Below are 7,564 nucleotides of genomic sequence, written 5' to 3'. Positions count from 1 at the left end.
AAGGATCAAGTTCAATTTTCAAATGTTGAGCAAGGCTTTCTAGAGTCTGAATGTTTGTCTTCTCTCCAAGTTCATGTTGAACCAAATCCTCAATGTGATGGTATTTGGAAGTGGGGCCTTTGAAAGGTGATGAGGTCATGAGGTGGAGCCCTCATGAATGGGACTAATGCCTTCATAAAAGAGACCCCAGATAGCTGCCTTTCTTCTTCCACTGTATAAGGGCGCAGCAAGAAGACATCAGGAAGGGGCCCTCACTAGATGCTGAATCTACTGCTGCCTTGATCTTGGAATTCCAAGCCTCTAGAAATGTGAGCATACATTTCTGTTGTTTATAAGCCACCCACTCCATGTTATTCTGCTACAGCCACCTGAAAAGACTAAGACAACTTTCATGGCCCTTTGTGACCTGTCCCCAACTTGCTTCTTTAGCCTTATCTCCTGCCTCCACCTGCTAGGTGCTGGCTCTAACCTCTGCTTTAGATATGATATGCTTTCTATTTATCGAAATGTCATGACCACATATGGCCCCATGCTAAAATGTGTGCTGTACCTTCTGCTGGGACTGTCCTCAGTTCTTACTCTTTAATTAAGGCTTTGCTCAAATACTACCACTTATAGAATTGATCATACTCATACTATCCTCTCTGATCCCTGGCACATTGAGTTTCTTCTAATGTAGAGCTTATTGCAGAGCATCTCAATTACTTGTTGAGTTTGACTTTCCTTTAGTAAACTGTGACTCTTCAAGGGAAAAACCTGTATCTTCTTGACCTTGGTAGTCCCCAGTCCTAACCCAGAACGTGGTGCAGAGTACGTGTTTAGGAAAACTTTACTGAATGAATCAATGGATAAGCCAATTCAAGATAAAACTGAAGCAACAGTAGGTAGATGACATACCTTTTTTCCTCCCACCATCTTCTTGCTTTGCCTTGCCTTCACCCCAGCTTAGCAATCTGCTCAGAAAAGAGAGCATCAGAACTGACCAAAAAAGGAATGAATATCCTAAGAAATGATGCAATTACATATTGCTTTGCTTGTGTTTCCCAGATAAGGCATTGATTCCTAGGCACTAGAACTATATACTATAATTAAAGAGATTTTAAAAAAATCTATCAACAAAGACCTAGAGTTTGAAAATCTTTCAATTTTCTAATCCAAGTTAGGGAAGAGTTACACAGGGTAGCATAGATCAAAGGGTAGGGCCATAAGACCTGGATTGGCTGGTTGAGGATAAATAAGGAAGTGAAGACTTAGTCCAATTGTAGCCCAAACTTGACGTGTAACATTTATACTTAGAAAATGTGTCATTCTTACTTCCTTTATACAGATTTGTCCATCAGTACATTGGATTTTCTTAAACAACTACCATTCGATTCCCCTATTATAATTATTGAAGAGAATTCACTCTGATAAAATACAGTCCTTAGTAGTTTGCTTTAATGCTCTCTAAAATATTCTTGGAAAAATATGAACCTTTTTAAGTTGACAAGTGCTTTTATTATAAGTTTAAATAGTTGTGAGGGATATAAAGTAAAGTATATTGAAAATATAGTCATTTAAAAGAAAACTGTCTATTATAAATAGATTTAATGGATCAAAATTCCACTTTAATTTGATACCACCATTCATCCATTTAAAAATATACAAATAGAATCTTCCCTAACAGTTGAAAACTTACATAGCTTTTTTGTTTTCCTTAAATCTTTATTTCCATTTCATTTGCTCTATAGAAATGTTTCTTAATGTAATAGATTTTTTATATTGGAAATTCTTTCACTGATCATATTATTATATTATTCTGCAACAAAACATATATATAAATTCATATTAAAATTTCTTTAATGTTCTGTAAATATAAGATGCTAACAAAACCCAATTTCTTCTGCATTAAATTATCATAACAATTATTAGAAGTATACAACTGATCAATCTACCATACAGTTATTAAAATTTTGCTAAATGTGATGTGAAACATAAGGTTTTATTAGAAATGTTTCTCTGAATGAGGTGAACTTTTTAAAAAATTAAGCCATATGTCTGCTGAGGAATATTCATTATTGCTAACATGAAGTGGTATTTCATAAATTATATTTACTTTTCATTGTTTGGTTGTAAGCACTGAGAAACCTATTCACAGAAATAAGTAGATGGGAAAATAAAAACTTTTGTTATAGCAGTGTTATAACTTCTTACCAGGTTGTATACCGAAAATCACATAAAGATCAATCATCAAACAGCATTTTTAATACTTTCTTAGCTGCCATTTTAATTAGGTTCCCCTTCAGTTTTGTTGTAACCAAAGCGTTGAAAGTCATCTGACTTGCAGAATGATTTGCTATGAGGTTATTAGTCATTCACTTTCTCAACACTTTTTCTCAAAAGAATTTTGAATTGTACCTTTGTTTGGTCCCCCAGAAATTTTTATACCCCAAGGCAACTCGAGATGAGTAAGAGGCATGAATTCCCTTTGTAAAGTGAAAGAAAAGCATTTAAGAAAAAGGGACTCTCTTCAGATTCCTGAGAAAGAGTGCAAATGAAAGCTGAGAATCTGAAAATTTCCTTATGTCTGCCAACTAGAGCCCGTGGAAAATCTTTGAGTAACTCTAGGGGTACTATGCATCACAGTCTGAAAATTATTGTATGAGATATCCTTTCTATATTTAAATTAAATTTCCCCACGGAGGCAGCATTGTTATACAGGTGACAATGGTATAACAATGCAAAAAACCAGAAGTCAAGTTCATATGGACTTATATAGCTCTGTCTCCATAAGTCAGAAACAGGAAAACCTAACTTGTTCTTCAGCAATCTAGGCTGACTTTGTGAACGAGCTGGCATTCAAATGAATCCTTGAATTATGGAAACAGAATGTTAAATCTGGAATGAACTTCAGCTATCATCTAGTATGGAGAGGACAATTAAATGTTGACTTTTATGTCAACTTGGATTAAATATTTGTGATTGCTTACAATTCTGTGTCAAGAAGGAGTCAGAGGAATCATTTGAGATCTGTAGGAAAGCATGCTGTAAATGGTTAGTTATGCCTGTCAGAGGAAGCAGGGAGAGAGGGGCGCAGGTGATCTGCTCTTGCCACCCCAGGTACATAGTCCTTATCACATGAGCCACAGGGAAAACTGAGGCCGAGTGAGAGCAGGAAGCTTGACCAAAAGTCCACAGTGAATTATTGCCAGGATGGGTAGAATTACATATGTTTTATTCAGCATTTGGTGGTCATTGTAAACTTGGTAACATTTGCAACTGGAAAATATGGGGATGTTTTAGAGCTGGAAGGGAGCAAATTCTTAATTGAGCAATGTAACCTGTCCTTTCTTTCAGGCTTCTTCACATTTGATCTCTGTGCAATTTGATAAGAGGAGGAAACGGGCCGTCAATTATGAAGAGACTGAAAACCTGAAAATACTGAGTATGGTCTTAGTTTCCTCTCCAAATGGACCTCAGGAAAAAATGCTAAGCCATACAAGCCACTGATCACTCATCTGGCTATTGTTTCTACCTCACCCTGGCCCAGGAAGACAGATCTACTGAGGAAAGGTAATAGAGGCTGGCAAGGTTCCTACTTTTACATCTATTTATAATATCCACTCATTCTTAGCATCTTGCACATCCACAGGGCCCTACAGGAGTCCTCTTGCCTTGTGTTATTCAATCTTGGGATTGGGGTAGGAACAGACCGAGGTATTAGCAGAGGTCCAACAGGATGTAAAACATACATGTTGATGGAGGAGTTAACTCTATGTATAATAAATAGATTTTTACCATGCGTATCAAACTGAATATTCCTTCCTCCCTTTTCTGTCAGACCTCTTTCTATGTGTAGCTCATTCTTTTACTCTACAACATAATGTTCAGTTGATTCTGGACTTTTTCTGTGGCAAACAATGCTGTAATAAACATCCTCCTTGTGCATTCATCTGGGTGCACTTCTGAGAATTTATCCTTCAGATTAATTCCTATGCACTTTCAATTTCCATGGATTCTGCCAAATGGATTTCTTAAGCTGTTATACCAATTTACACTCTCAGCTATGGTATATGGGAACCCCTGCTTTCCCACAACCTGCCAACACTGGGTATTTACAAACAAAAATAAATGGAGGCTTTGAATAGTTGTAGTTTTGAATTAGACTTGAGGCATCCCTCTCATCTGCCCCAACTTGTGTCTCCCCAAAGCCACCTAACTGGGGGATGGCTAATGCAACAGACTCTGAGGCTTACTCAGAGCAGAGGCTGAATGCTCCTGCTTCAGTGGGAACAGGGGGTGTTTCTTCAGTCTGTGCCCTACTTGGCATCTGTCCCTGACAGACCCAGCCAGTGTGGGGAGTCAGCCTCTCTAACCATAAGAAAGAATGGATTGGAAACAAATTGATCTTTTCACAGCTGGCTGTTCCCCTCTTTCCCCTCAACTTGGACCCAGCTCAGGACAAGGTTGCCGATGTTCTGCTGCAACAAAGATGGCATTATTGAGGACTGCCTTTTTGGGGGGAAATGTCGTTCTCCAAGAATCGCCTCTGTAGTTTCAACTATGACAAGGCTGGAGACTGAGCATAGCTGTGCATCTCCAAGGGTCTCCAAAGCGACACCCAACTCTATCCGTCCTGTTGATGACCGTGTACTCTTCTATTGGTGTCCACAACTTTATTTAAATGATGTCAGATGGCTCAATTCAACAGAATCTAACCCTTTATTCATCCTCCCTGGAGACCTGTGGTCAGTGGATAGGAGAGTTTGGGATTCAAAAAGAGAACTGTGTGAACACAGGGAAAAAGGATCTAGTGTTTATTTCTAGCACCACCATTACTATTGCTGTCCATCCATTATTCTGCATTCTTTTGCTTCATAGCATTTTTTTTTTTGACTGAAAGAAATGGCTCCATGAAGGCAGAAATATTGTTTGGTTTACAACTGCATCATCAGTTCCTAGAATACCTCCTTGTGCATTGGAGGTGCTTGATACACATTTATTGAATGGATGAATGAATTTAATGAGCACCTGTGTTGGACAATTTAATGTACATGATGACATTTAATATTTTAACTCTGTGGGATATAGATATTATCTTTATTTATAGCTAAGGAAACTGAGTCTTGGAGATTAAGTAATGCTTCCAGAATCACACCACTGGTAATTGGTAAAACTGAGATTTCATTTAGACCTGACTGATCCCAAACCTATCTTTTAGAACACTGGAATTACAGTTTATCTAAGCTTAAGCTCAAAAATATTAAAATATTTTGCAATCAATGAGGGAAGTGGTCATCAAGGACATTTCTGGGTGAGCATGGTGTGTTCAACAGGAAGAGAAACTCCTCCGTACTCCCACCAAAGTGAGAAAGTACCAAAATGTTAAGTGTTAATTAAATCTTATTTATCTGGGGACAAGCAGTAGGGTGAATTTATATGTATGTGCATCAATTTTGAACTAAGTAACAAGGGGATTCTAAAAGGCCCTTATGCTGACAATGAGTCAATGTAGGCAAGGGCACTAATATTTAACAAAGCTATGTTGTGTGCTGGGAACCATGCTTTAAATTTATGATTCCACTTAGTCATTATAATAATTTATTTTCTTTCCTCTTTTATTGTCTTGCCCTTCCCTTCCCTCTTCTCTCCCCTTCCCTTCCTCCTTCCCTCCCCTTTCATTCCCTTTGTCCTTCCCTTCCCCCTTCCCCCTTCCCTTCTCTTCCCTTCCTGTCCCCTTTCTCTTCTCTTCCCTCTTTCTTCTTCTCTCCCTCTCATCCCCTCCCTTTCCCTCCCCTTTCCTCCTTTTCCCTTCCCTCCCCTTCCCTCCCCTTCCCTTCCCTTCCTTACTCTTCCCCTCTCTTCCCTTCCCTTCCCCTTTCCCTTCCCCCTTCTCTCCTCTCCTCTCTTCCCCTCCCTTCTCCCCTTCCCTTCCCTTCTCCCCTCCGCTCCCCTACCCTTCTCCTTTCCCTTCCCTTTTCCCCTTCCTTCTCCCCTCCCCTCCCCTCCTCTCTCCTCCACTTTCCTTCCCTTCCCTTTCCTCTTCTCCCTTCTCCCTTTCCCTTCACTTCCCTTTTTTCTTTTCTTTCTTTCTTTTTCTCCCTCTCTCTCTCCTTTCTTTCTTTTCTCCTTTCTTTCCTTCATTTCTCCTTTTTTCCCCCTTGTTTCTTTTTAAATTCCCAGACAAGAATTTTGAAGTTCAGCTTGGGTAAGCCATGCATAGTGATGGAACCAGCATTCAGATTTACATCTCTTGCTACCCATCATGTCACAAAATGTTAGGCAGAGACTGGGGTCTCAGTTGCCTAAGTAAAGTCACAGGCATGAAGGGTGCTGCAGGAATGACTGAGTGGCAGGCTCCTGACAGCCTGGTTGATAGACAGTGACCCCAAGGGATAGATACTTGGGTTTTGGCGCCATGCCTAGTATGACTTTATCCTTTTACTGTTTCTTTCTTTTGTCAGCCAACCCCCTGAGAGAGCACTGTCTCCTCCTTGAAACTCTACTGGAATGAGAGGTCTCCACAAGCATTCCAGAAAGCCACACAATGTGTTGTGGTTTTCCTGAGAACTGGCTCCAAGGTAATGCTCTGAGATCAGTCCTTCCAGCTCCCATCTCAAAGATCTTCAAACTCCAGGCTCTCACGGGTTTTGAGCTGCCAGTTATGATGAAATATTAGTACATGAGAAAATAATTTTTTTCTATTCTATGTTTCTTACCAGGACTCCATGGTTTCAGAATGATTTATATACTTTGAATATATTCAAAAAATTTCTTTCAATGTTGTTCCTTCTTTAGGCATTTCTCTTATCACTTGGGCTCAGCTTGATGCTTCTCTGGAATTTTTCTTTTTTTTTTCTCCTCCCATTTATAAAATATTAAATGTGTGTCCCTGGTCTGGATCCATGGAACTGAAAATCATGGGGAAATTCTTTATGTAAAAAGCCCTATAGATTGTGTTTTCAGACAAAATCAACCCGTAAGAGTTTGTCCCCACAATATTTGTGAATAAAATTGTCCCTCTGAAATAAAAACACCACCTTAAATAAAGGAGTTCCTCCCAAGCATTTTGTTCTTTATTTATTGTTTGTTCATTCATGGCATCATTTGAAAAATACTTATTAAGTATTTACCTTGTGTTGTTAATTGTGCTGGGCACAAAGAACACAATAGTAAATCACATAAAATTCTTTCCTCAAGGATCTCATGTTGTATCATACTAGACAACTGAGTACAGCTGCTCCTCGACTTACGGTGGGATTACATCCCAATAAACCCATCATAAGTTAAACCTATCATAAGTCAAAAATGCATTGAATACACCTAACCCACTGAACATCATAGCACAGACAATGTCAGGGACTTTATTACATGTAGTAAAGTTGGTATGACTCTTAATCCTACTAATAACCCTAGATAGATTCTGTTATTATTGCCATTTCATGATTTAGGCAACTGAGAATCAGAGAGGTTAGTTGACTTTTTAAAGTGGCTGGGTTGAAATTCAAGTAGTACAGTGTAAGAGCCTTTGCTTCTCCTAGAGCCTCTGTAAAAGTCTGTTGAATACCTGAGTAGACGATAGATT

The 7,564-nt window shown here is 39.0% G+C and overlaps 1 long non-coding RNA gene across 1 annotated transcript; it reads left to right on the top strand.

Annotated features, from left to right (window-relative positions):
- The first annotated feature begins 202 nt into the window (after positions 1–202).
- On the top strand, positions 203–7,043 carry LOC123569058 (uncharacterized). Its single transcript, XR_006692572.3, has 3 exons — positions 203–308; positions 3,337–3,552; positions 6,444–7,043. It is a non-coding gene; the product is annotated as an uncharacterized lncRNA (long non-coding RNA).
- Positions 7,044–7,564: the final 521 nt, after the last annotated feature.

Source organism: Macaca fascicularis, chromosome 15 (assembly GCF_037993035.2).
Source record: "Macaca fascicularis isolate 582-1 chromosome 15, T2T-MFA8v1.1".
Lineage (NCBI taxonomy): Eukaryota > Metazoa > Chordata > Mammalia > Primates > Cercopithecidae > Macaca > Macaca fascicularis.
This window is presented reverse-complemented; position numbering and strand designations above follow the sequence as displayed.